Source organism: Adiantum capillus-veneris, chromosome 13 (genome assembly GCF_014529385.1).
Source record: "Adiantum capillus-veneris isolate H3 chromosome 13, ASM1452938v2, whole genome shotgun sequence".
In the NCBI taxonomy this organism is placed as follows: domain Eukaryota; kingdom Viridiplantae; phylum Streptophyta; class Polypodiopsida; order Polypodiales; family Pteridaceae; genus Adiantum; species Adiantum capillus-veneris.
This window is the reverse complement of record NC_140943.1, coordinates 51,712,521-51,725,358: the sequence shown is the minus strand read 5'-3', so window position 1 is coordinate 51,725,358 and position 12,838 is coordinate 51,712,521. Positions and strand designations below refer to the sequence as shown.

The 12,838-nt window shown below is 43.2% G+C and overlaps 1 pseudogene; it reads right to left on the bottom strand.

Moving 5' to 3' along the window:
- Window positions 1–11,120: 11,120 nt before the first annotated feature.
- Window positions 11,121–11,831, bottom strand: LOC147443995 (uncharacterized; annotated as a pseudogene).
- Window positions 11,832–12,838: the final 1,007 nt, after the last annotated feature.

Below are 12,838 nucleotides of genomic sequence, written 5' to 3'. Positions count from 1 at the left end.
GTGAAAAACCATAATCAAATTAAAACCATAACCGGCCATAACCATATTGATCAAAACCATAATGCAGATAACCAGAACCATAAGCAAAACAATAACCATAAGCATAACCGAAAAGTTAAACATAACCATAAATAAAACAATAACCATAACCATGTCAGTACAAGAATAGGAGAAATAACCATGTCTATACAATGAAAATGACAATAACCATAACCAGGAGCTCTTGCCCTTCAAATACTTGTTTATTTCTTGGAGCAACCTGAACCACAAACCACCATTGTCGCTCTTGAGGGTCCGGTGCAAAGACCACTTGCTCGCAATGTTTGGGGCTAGCTCTTCCTCTTTTAGAGATATGGGTTCTCCAAACTGTCGAGCTGCCTCACTGTCTTTAAATTGCGTAAAGACTACCTAATCGACTACGGATGGTTTCGGTAACCGTAGAATCAGTTTTCGAAGTTTGTTTGCGTTTTTCGTAGAAAAACGTAATCGGATCTAACCTACGGCTTGTGTATTTGGCGTTTCTTCTGTCCGTTTGACCTACGGCTTGCCATACACGCTCTTGACATTGCTTTAAGACTACCTAATGGACTACGAATGGTTTTAGTAGGCATAGAAGTCATTTCCGAAATCCGTTTGCGTTTTTTCGTAGAAAAACGCAACCGGATTTGACCTACGGCTTGTGTATTTGGCGTTAATTCAAACCCATTTCCATACACGCTCTTGACATTTCTTTAAGACTACTTAATGGACTACAGATGGTTTAGGTAGGCATAGAAGCCATTTCCAAAGTCCGTTTGCGTTTTTTCGTAGAAAAACGCAACCGGATTTGACCTACGGCTTGTGTATTTGGTGTTTCTTCTGTCCGTTTGACCTACTGCTTGCCATACGCACTCTTGACATTGCTTAAAGACTATCTAATCGACTATGGATAGTTTCGATAACCGTAGAATCAGTTTTCGAAGGCCGTTAACATTTTATCGTAAAAAAACGCAACCCGATTTGACCTACAGCTTGTGTATTTGGCGTTTCTTCTGTCCGTTTGATCTACGGATTACCATACACGCTCTTGACATTGCATTAAAACTACTTAAATGGACTACGGATGGTTTCGGTAGGGGTAGAATTAGGTTACGAAGTCCGTTTACGTTTTTTCGGTGAAAAACGCAACAGGATTTGACCTACGGCTTGTGTATTTGGCGTTTCTTCTGTCTGTTTGACCTATCGCTTTCCATACGCGCTCTTGACATTGCTTAAAGAGTACCTAATTGACTACGGATAGTTTGGGTAATCTTAGAATCAGTTTTCGAAGTCCGTTTGCGTTTTATCGTAAAAAAACGCAATCGAATTTGACCTACGGCTTGTGTATTTGGCGTTTCTTCGGTCCGTTTGACCTACAACTTATCATACACGCTCTTGACATTGCCTTCAAACTACTTAATGGACTATGGATGATTTCAGTAGGCGTAGAATTAGTTTCCGAAGTCCGTATGCGTTTTTCCGGTGAAAAACGCAACCGGATTTGACCTACGGCTTGTGTATTTCGCGTTTCTTCTGTCCGTTTGACCTACGACTTGCCATACACGCTCTTGAAATTTCCTAAGACTACGTAATGGACTACGGATGGTTTCGGTAGGCGTAGAAGCCATTTCCGAAGTCCGTTCGCGTTTTTTCCTAGAAAAACGCAACCGGATTTGACATACGGCTTGTGTATTTGGCGTTTCTTCTATCTATTTGACCTACGCCTTACCATACGCACTCTTGATATTGATTAAAGACTACCTAATCGACTACAGATGGTTTCGGTAACCGTAGAATCAGTTTCCGAAGTCCGTTTACGTTTTATAGTAAAAAAACGCAAACGGATTTGACCTATGGCTTGTGTATTTGGCGTTTCTTCTGTCCGTTTGATCTACGTCTTACCATACACGCTCTTGAAATTGCCTTAAAACTACTTAATGGACTACAGATAGTTTCAGTAAGCGTAAAATTAGTTTCCGAAGTCTGTTTGCATTTTTTCGGTGAAAAATGCAACCGGATTTGATCTACGGCTTGTGTATTTGGCGTTTCTTCTCTCCGTTTAACCTACGGCTTGCCATATGCGCTCTTGACATTGCCTAAAGACTAAATAATGGACTACGGATGGTTTCGATAGGCATAGAAGCCATTTTCGAAGTCCGTTTGCGTTTTTCTGTAGAAAAATGTAACTGGATTTGACCTACGGCTTGTGTATTTGGCGTTTCTTCTATCCGTTTGACCTAGTCCAAAGGTGCAGATCTGGCCACGAGTTGAGCGAAGAGAGAGAGAGAGAGAATGAGTTTTTGGAAACATGCAGAAAATAAGCCCGTGGTTTCGTTTTTACCAGTCGACATCGGTACTGTTGGGGTATAGGCGCCTGTGCCTTGCTCGACCGCTCGGAGTCTGAGCGCCCACTGACTTGTATACCTTATACATAGCATAAGTGTATAGGGGGCTTCTCACTCTTTGAGTCTCCCCACCCACATCGTGTGTGTGTCTCCTTCTCTCTCTCTCACTCTCCGTCTGTGTTACTCCCCAATCCCCTTCAATTGGTATCAGAGCGAGGTTTTGTGCTTGCTGTTTTCGCGTCCGCGTGCGCGTATACTTTCAAGAGTGCAAACAGGGTTTCGACTTCGGCATCGGCAAATTCAGCTTTCCGAGAGCGTTTCCATCAGGAGTCCTAACGTTTTATCCCCCTTTCGAAGCTATTCGAGCCATCAAAAACCTCATTCGAGCTACGGTTGAGGAGCTGCATTTTCAGCCCTCTTTTGGCAGTTTATGCTATGTTTTTGGATCGAAACGGAGGTTTTTGGCATAGCTTTCACACCCGGACTCGGATACATGTGATCCAGGAGTCTACCTTGGGGTTTTAGCATGCTCCGGACGCGCTCGTCATATTAGAATTTTAAAATTCTGAACGCTGAATTTTCTGCAGCAGCAGTTGTTTATTGTGTGTCGAGGATTCCACACATGGTTTGGTCTCAGATGTGAGAGTGATATTTGCTGCAAGTTTCCTCACAGGTGGGAGGATACGATGTATGCCTTATGTGTTTTGATGCTCAGGGAGACTAATGTGATTGCATTTTGAGCTCGGCAATGTATGCCTCGAGCATGTTTTTTGGCAGTCACAGGTAGAGCAGATATTTGTGTACTAGATTTGCAGGTGTTTGCAATGATGTATGCAAAGTGTGGAGATTGGTGCATGCATTTGGAGTGCAGTTTGATGCTCTTTGGTTGCTCATGGTTTTGAGCGTGCAGTCAGTTTGGTTACTGATTTTGTGGCCGTTTTACTGACGAAACTCTAGCGAAATTTTCCTAGGAGTTTTATGCGCATCATTTATGCGATCTAGGTAGAGATTGCGGGTTGCACTCAGCATTTGCGTGCGGTGTTCTCTACAGGTGGGAGATTTGTGCGTGTGTATGCATCGATACCGCACAGTGTGGGCTTGGTGATTAGCTCACGGTTTGACATGGTCACAATTATCTTGGCACACTCACATGAGTGAATATTGTGATGTATGCTTGTGTGGCTATGAGCTAGGTAGCCAGATTCGAGTCATATTGACTTGTGATTTTGTGCAAGGTTTTGCACGGCTATTGGTGCAATTTTGCATCAGGTTTTGAGCCATATTTGCAGACTTTTGTTGATGCGATTCGAGCCACTTTAGGGCTGATTTGGTTGACATTTGCTACTCATTGTTGGTTGCTCTTTTGCGAGCATTATGGCTGATTTTTCATTTGACTTCCAACGTTATGGTCTGACAAAGTTTGATGGTGCAGATTTTGTTGCTTGGAAGGAGCATATGCTTGTTGCATTGGCAGATTTGGGGCAGGATAAACCCTTGCGTGGTTTATCGGTGAAGCCAGAGTCTATGCGTGATGATGATTGGCAGGATCATGATGAGTTAGCCATGTCTACGATTTGTTTGCATCTGGTTGAGTCTGTTTACTGGCAGGTCTCGAGGGAGACTACAACTCATGCTTTATGGCAGGGTTTACATGCTATGTACGCGACATCCATGTCTACAGGGGAGTCTAGTCCCACTTCTATGTCCATGGGAGAGATTGGTCCCACACGCAAGTCTCAACGGCATAGAGACTTGACATGTTGGCATTGTGGACATAGAGGGCACATTAGGCGTCGATGTTTCAGGTGTTTGAGACAACGGAGGCGACAGATGCGTGCTGCAAATTTGGGCATGACGGATGCTAGTGAGATCAGTACGGTGGTTACTGAGTATGCTTGTGATGGCGATGTCACATTTACATCTAGCTTGTCTTCAGACGATCTTATGTCTACGGATTGCATATCGGATTGCACATTGGTTACTAGATTCAGATGCTACTTTCCATGTCATGTCGCATCATGAGTGGTTTAGCACGTTTTCTAGTGGGAGACTTGGTTGTGTGTACATGGCTGATGGTGTTGTGTATGACATTGAGGGTGCAGGAGACGTATGTTTGTCATTGCCCAGTGGTATGAGATTTACCCTGCGTCATGTGCGTTATGTGCCAGATCTGAGACGAGATTTGATCTCAGTCAAACAGTTACGGGATAGTGGATGTCGAGTATCACTGCTTGAGCGATCTTTTGCGTTGCATTTGGGCTCGCTAGTGATTGCGAGAGGTGATAGAGTTGGCACATGGTACCCATTGCACGTAGTACTGGTGCGAGATGATCGAGTCTCAATCTTGTTACAGCCATGCAGAGAGCGAGAGACCCGGACATTCTCTTTTGCTCATGGGTTGCAGGGTGCTTTGAATGGAGTGCAAAGTAGTGAGCTCGTTGTGCACACAGTTGGGGCACGACTTGTTGAGCAGCCACATAGAGTGGTGACAGAGTCAGACATGCATGCTTTGCTAGTGACAGAGCAAAGCAGAGAGTCAGCTGTGCGAGATACTTCTATGCAGGATAGACAGGTAGAGCGGTCTTGCTCTAGTGAGTCACGACAGGAGGACGTGCAAGAGTCTATGCATACGAAGTTAGAGCATGAGAGCTCTAGTGAGTCACAGCAGATTGAGTGGTCATGTTTGCAGTGGATGATTGCAGAGGAGGCTGAGATGTCAGCGATTATGTAGTCATCCCTTTCTATGCTCGACAGTGAGCATGGGGATATAGTTGTGCAGGATATGTCTTTCAGCAGACACCTAGAGCAGATGGTTTGCTCTGAGGTTGCACGACAGGTTGATGCGTCTTTTGCGGACAGTCATGTGGCTGACACGCCTTGTCAGTGAGAGATGCCTATTGCCAGGGATATATATGTTGATGCATGCTCCGTAGAGCTAGCAGGGTCCGCTAGCATTGCATCGGCATTCGGTGGTCTCATGTATGAGATCCTGATCTTGAGACCGAATATCGCAGCTGCAGTGGTAGCATTTGCAGTTGGGGTTGTTAGTTGTTTGTTGACTAATGACGGCATAGTGCACGAGGGAGATATGCAGGTATTGCGTACATACTTGCATGACGTGTGCGGTACGTCTTGTGGTGTATGGACTTACACGAGAGCAGGACAGCCGAATGCACACGATCACAGCCAGCCAATGGGCATCGGTTGAGAGCGGTTTTCTCTCGCCTTTTTTAGTCTTTAGACTAAGTTCTCTTTCTTACAGGCACAGTCGCCTTTAAGTGGGAGGTTGTTGGGGTATAGGCGCCTGTGCCTTGCCCGACCGTCCAGAGTCTGGGCGCCCACTGACTTGTATACCTTATACATAGCATAAGTGTATAGGGGGCTGCTCACTCTTTGAGTCTCCCCACCCACATCGTGTGTGTGTCTCCTTCTCTCTCTCTCACTCTCCGTCTGTGGTGCTCCACGATCCCCTCCAGGTACACGCTGCTGGATACGTGTCGGTATACACTACTGGATAGGCGTCGATATCTGTGTCGGTATACACACTTCTCTCTCTCTCTCTCTCTCTCTCTCTCTCTCTCTCTCTCTCTCTCTCTCTCTCTCTCTCTATCTATCTATCTATCTCTCTTTCCTACACACACACACACACACACGATGTAGAGAGAGAGAGGGGGGGGGTTGGGGGGGGGGGGGGGAGAGTGACATAATACCTGCGTAGCAGGTTTCAGCCAAGATCTGAGCTCACGCGTTGCAGGCAAAAATGGCCCCTGCGCGCGGGTTTCCCCTTTTTCCCCCCAAACTTTTTTGCGTCGCAATGTGCATGGATATGCCCGTCCATATATCCGTCTATATACGGATGGCAAACAATGCCTTTCCACGCGTATATCGACGCACATCGCGACGGGTATATCGACGGGTTGCAATTACGTCGATATACGCGTGGAAAGGCATGGCCGTCGATATATGATGCGTCGATATCTTCATGTTATGTTGTAGTGAGATTTGGGTATGTAGGTCGAGAGACTAGCTATCATTTAACTTGAGTCCAATCTTACTAGTACAAGGAAATGATGGCATAGAGTGCGCATCGTAGGGAATATGTGCTTCCCTCATCATTTTTATCTCCGTCAATGGGTTGCATGCTTCTCGTCTAGTGTTGGAGGCAGTCTCATGCTTCTCTTCAGGTGCTGGATGGTCTTTTTATTTTAACACTAGGTTGGTAACCTAATAGGACATAAAATTTTCCTTTCATGGTTTTGACAAAACTTCCAATCTCTTAATAGAACAAATATTTTTTGAAAATCCTTTCTTGAGCTTAGATTTTACAGACCTCTACTTATGGAAAAAATGATTAGCTTTGAAAATGTTTCGCCCTTTGGTCATGGTAAGCCTCCAAACTTGATGTAGTACTGCATTTCACTTAAAACAACCTTTTTTTCCGCTTAAATTTTTGTTCACTCTGTAATTGTTGTTGAAGATCTCAACAACCTTCACGACTGTTGCTCCTTGCCCATGTTGAAGGTACCTTACCACAATGGTGATGTTGGTGTCAACCATGTGGGCCATGAGTAAGAACCTATCTAAAGTGCTCCCAACAATAAAATAAGTTTTCTTATTGATTAATTATTTAACCGATGATACTTACAATTATCCAGTACAAAGAAATATTTGAATCATTAGAGGCAATGCATTATAGGCTCTCATCCATTTCCAATGTTGTGGTACATTACAATGTTGTGATAGTCGTAGTTGTGGATGGCATAGCTTATCAAGTGAATTTGTGGATCATAGTCGTAGTTGTGGATCATAGCTTATCAGGTGAAGTTGCTATAGTTAGACTAGAAACCAACATAGACGTTGTAAGTTGAAGTTATAGAATGTGAGAGTCTATTGAAAAATAAGGGTTGTAGACCGTGCTGGATGAGTTGCTTGACAAGATGACAAAACAAGTGACAATGAATGCAAGAGGGTTGGTAGCCTCTAACAACATTGGAGCATTGGCATGTAGGTTGCAAAGGGTATCCATCTTTTTAAGATAACCTTTAGGTAGTTATGGGAAAGAGAAGAGCTATGCCCAACATGGATCTTGATTTTACGAATAGTTTGTGAGGAATGAGATCGCATCAACAACAACTCCTACATGGAGTCTGTTTGTTCTCTCTCTCTCTCTCTCTCTCTCTCTCTCTCTCTCTCTCTCTCTCTCTCTCTCTCTCTCTCTCTCTCTCTCTCTCTCTCTCTCTCTCTCTCTCTCTCTATGCCTTAAATTTGATTTCCTTAAATATTGGTGAAAATCGCTTTCTGTATATGCGCTACAAAACGAGATAGATGTTGTGATTGTTTGCATCCCTGTGGGATGGTTCGGTTCTCGAGGGTAATGAGTTTGAAGTGGATCCTATTTAAAAAAGTAGTAATTTTTCATGGAAGGTTTGGGTGAGCTATATATATATATGGTGTTTTTATGCATTAATATCATATGCATAGTAGATGGCATAAGGTTATTACAAAGGTGGTATACACCAATACCGTCAAATATGTTCTCAAGTTTTAACATAATTGATTGTAAGCCTATTTCTATTCCCTTATGTCAAAATTTGAAGATAAGACATTGTGTCAATGAAGTGATTGAGAGTGCTCGCATGTACAGGAAGATTTTGGGAGCTTCATCTCTCCCTCATTACTTGATATTGTCACGGTAAGACTTATATTGATTGCAGAGTGAGTCTAGCATTGAGTTGCAACTTAGGCCCTCTAGGAATGACGACTCAATTGGTAGTGTATGTGGTTAATGCTACCACAATATGGCAACAAATTGTGTCACACAAAGTACATTGAGATATTAATGTGTAGGTTTAGCCTTGTGAAGATTGCAAAGCTATTAATTGATATGCCTTTGGAGACAGGTATGGAGCTTAGTCTTCATGATGTCGAAGACTACACTAGTATCATTCTCCATTAATAGGTTATTGGTTGCCTCACTTTTGTATGCATTATGAGGCAAGATATTGTTCACAATGTAGTATTATAGGTGAGTATATTTATGCATTCAAAGCATAGCCTAGGGTCTATGCTTTGAAAGTCCAATAGATTTTTGAGTTCACTTTGGAGTGATAATTATTCCATCACATGGAGAAGCAAGGTGAAATGCATGATTCCTTTATTGAACACATACTACGCTGAGTCCAAGGGTGTTGTATTGGCATCGCACGATGTAGCATGGTTACATATGGTACTTCAAGAGTATAAGGGTGTTGTATTGGCGTAAAATGATGCAGCTTGGTTACATATGCTACTTCAAGAGTAGAAGGATGTTGTATTGGCGTAATATGATGCAGCTTGGTTACATATACTACATCAAGAGTTGGGTATGTAGGTCGGGAGACTAGCTGTCATCTAACTTGAGTCCAATCTTACTAGCATACAATTACCATCAGAAAATCCAATGTTCCCTCCATGGGTGAAGCACCTACCGATTTATTAGAGATAGGGTTTGGCATTGACATGAGGTACGTAACTATGGAGAAGTTTCAACATGCTCATGTAGTAGAAGAGATGGTGTTCATGTAGTAGAAGAGATGGTGTTTGGCTTCCAATAGAGTGTTGAGACATCAAGGTAACCATGTCATAGTTTTCCCCGATAAATGATAAGAGGTAAGCAAGCATGAGCATTTTTGGTAGTGATACTTCTCATTGAGATGACCCGAGTGCTAATAATGATGGCCCTTATCTTGCCTGTTTATGTCTTCATAAGGCTTGCCCCTTCTAAATGTATCAACTTGATCAGTGGAAGAAATCCATGGGATAATTTGTAAAAGTTGTCACTCTTGTCGCGGGTGTTGTGCAAGTAAAGTGATGCTTGGATTTGAATCCCCCATTCTTAAAATGAAAGGTGAAACTACCATGCCTAGGCCTCGCTTCACTATACTAGTTGCCTCGGACAACACTTCGCCCGCGTCTCGTTTGGGTGAGCTATATATATATACATCTATATATATATATATACATCTATATACATATACACATGGTCTTTATGCATTAATATCATATGCATGGTAGAGGGCATAAGGCTATTACAAAGGTGGTATACACCAATACCGTCAAATATGTTCTCAAGTTTTAACATAATTGATTGTAGGCCTATTTCTATTCCCTTATATCAAAATTTAAAGATAAGAGATTGCATCGATGAAGTGATTGAGAGTGCTCGCATGTACAGGAAGATTTTGGGAGCTTCAGCTCTCCCTCATTACTTGATATTGTCACCGCAAGACTTATATTGATTGGAGAGTGAGTCTAGCATTGAGTTGCAACTTAGGCCCTCTAGGAATGAGGACTCAATTGGTAGTGTATGTGGTTAATGCTACCACAATATGGCAACAAATTGTGTCACACAAAGTACATTGAGATATTATTGTGTAGGTTTAGCCTTGTGAAGATTGCAAAGCTATTAATTGATATGCCTTTGGAGACAGGTATGAAGCTTAGTCTTCATGATGTCGAAGACTACACTAATATCATTCTCTATTAATAGGCTATTGGTTGACTCATTTTTGTATGCATTATGAGGCAATATATTGTTCACAATGTAGTATTATAGGTGAGTAGATTTATGCATAGCCTAGGGTCTATGCTTTAATTGAAAGGCCAATAGATTTTCGAGTTCACATTGGAGTGATAATTATTCCATCACATGGAGCAGCAAGGTGCAATGCATGATTCCTTTATTGAATACATAGTAGGATGAGTACAAGCTAGGGTGTTGTATTGGCATCACGTGATGTAGCATGGTTACATATGCTACTTCAAGAGTAGAAGGGTGTTGTATTGGCGTAAAATGATGTAGCTTGGTTACATATGCTACTTCAAGAGTACAAGGATGTTGTATTGGCATAATATGATGCAGCTTGGTTACATATGCTACATCAAGAGTTGGGTATGTAGGTCGGGAGACTAGCTGTCATCTAACTTGAGTCCAATCTTAGTAGCATACAACTAGCACAAATACAGATGCCTTCACAATTAAGACCCTTGGAGCAGAGAAGTTTTAGCATGCCTTTGAGTGATGCTCATGTACTAGAAGAGATGGTGTTTGGCTTCCAATAGAGTGTTGAGACATCACGGTCACCATGTCATAGTTTGCCTCGATAAACGTTGGCTTATATTTATTTTGATATGAGGTAAGCAAGCACGATCATTTTTGGTAATGATACTACTCAATCATTGAGATGACCCGAGTGCTAATAATGATGGCCCTTATCTTGCCAGGTTACTCAGTAGCACCTCTCCTTGTCTATCTCTTTATAAGGCTTGCCCCTTTTAAATGTGTCAACTTGATCAATGGACGAAAGCCATGGGATAATTTGTTGACGTTGTCACTCTTGTCGCGGGTGTTGTGCAAGTAAAGTGATGCTTGGATTTGAATCCCCCATTTTCAAAATAAAAGGTGCAGCTACCATGCCCAGGCCTCGCTTCACTATACTAGTTGCCTCGGACTAGAAGGAAACCTTGGGGACTAGAAGGAGCCCATACAGTTTATAGCCAAAATAGTGTCAAGCTATCCTTTAGTTAGGGACTATTTCGAAGCGTGTTGCCCCATTTGAAACACTTTTTGGGTGCTGTCATCACTCAAATCCGGCCTCATCACATTAGCCAAGCATTTCCAAAATTCTCACCCAACATCACCGCATCACCGCAGCTACTCCTCTTAACAGTATGTCGCCCAAGCAGCTTGTGGCTGGCCTGCAGCTAGCGCTACTACTGCTAGGGTTGGCCGCACCCCTGCCTCCAACTGTCCCCGCTGCTGACGAGGACCCTTTGCAAGACTTCTGTGTGGCCCTCAGCCCTGACGAGCTGTAGCAGCTCCATCTCACCCTCAACATCAATGGCCTGCCCTGCAAGCCTGCCGCTGCCGTGCAATCCTCCGACTTCACTTCCCAGCTGCTCCGCAACGCCACCAACTTCACCGGAAACCTCGGTTCCACTGTCAACCTCGTCACCGCCGCCAACTTGGGCGCCCTCAACACGCAAGGCCTTTCCATTGCCCGCATCGACTACAAGCCCCGCGGCATCAACCCGCCACACGTGCACCCCCGTGCTACCGAAGTCCTCTTCCTTGCCCAAGGCACGTTGCTCGTGGGCTTCGTCACCACCTCCACCCAACTAACCGCCAACCAGTTCTTCTACCAAACCATCTATGCTCGCGATCTCTTTGTATTTCCCCGTGGCCTCGTCCACTTCCAGTTCAACCCAGACAAATCCAAGCCTGCTCTTGCCATCGCCGCCCTCAATAGCCAAAACCCTGGTGCCTCCCAACTCGCCGTTGCCCTCTTCGCCTCCAACCCGCCTCTCCCCGAGGAGGTGCTCGAGACCACTCTTGACATTGATGACGATGAAGTGGGCCGCCTCATCGCCAGCGTCCAAAACACCCTCAACTAGGACGCTCGGCCCGCTGTATGCTATCTCATTGTGCATGTAGCTTGGTGCATCCCGACACGATACGACACTTAACCAACATTGAATTGCTTGTAGTGCCAATGGCACTTGTCTTCTAGTGTTTGTAGTTAGTCCCAAGCATCCTAACAAATTTGTATCACCTGCAAGGCATCCCCAATGAAATAAATAAAGAACTACTTATTCTATTCTAATTCTATAATATCATCTTCTCTTTTCTATACTCATGGCTTCAAAACTGTACATTAGGCCATTCTCACATAATTAATTGCAAAACTTTATTGTGGCCAACAAAAAATTTTGTGCTTTGCTCATTCATACATCATGATCATGAGTAAACACTTATGACATGGGTGAAAATGGTCTTGACAAAACACCGCAGAGAGGGGGGGGGGGGGGGGGGGGGGGGGGTGGGTGGGTGGTGCAATGAGGCCTCTATCTAAACATATGTGACCTTTGGTATGGTGCCTTGATGGAATGGACTAACAATATATAGGCTACAAATGTTTTGTATGGGAATGTGGAGATGCCTATGCATGCTTTGCTTGCATTTTCAATAATATGGAGACATAATTCAATATAATCCTCTTGTCTTCATTCTTTTCTCCTTTTTTTTTTTGAGAAGGGCGAGGACAACAAGAATTAATTCATAACCTAAATGATTATTCTCATACATAGTGGAGAGATCCATTACCTAGTTTTACATTGTTTTCTTTTCTAGCTATATAATTAAAGTACTTGACAAATAGGATGGCTTTCAACACTTGGTTGGGTAATTCGAATCTTTTCTCTCTTGTTAGACAAGCAGCTATCTAGATTTGATAGCTGCTTGGTTAACACTTGGTTGGGTTGTTGAAATTGTTTGTCTCTTGCAGTTAAACAAGCTACTTGGTTGGGTAATTGGAATCTTTTATCTCTTGTTAAACAAGAAACTATTGGAATTTGATACAATTGGATAGTTTCTTATCCATAAAGTTGGCTTTATGGGTTGAGAAGAAATTTATATCCTTGGGGCTATAAATTCTAGT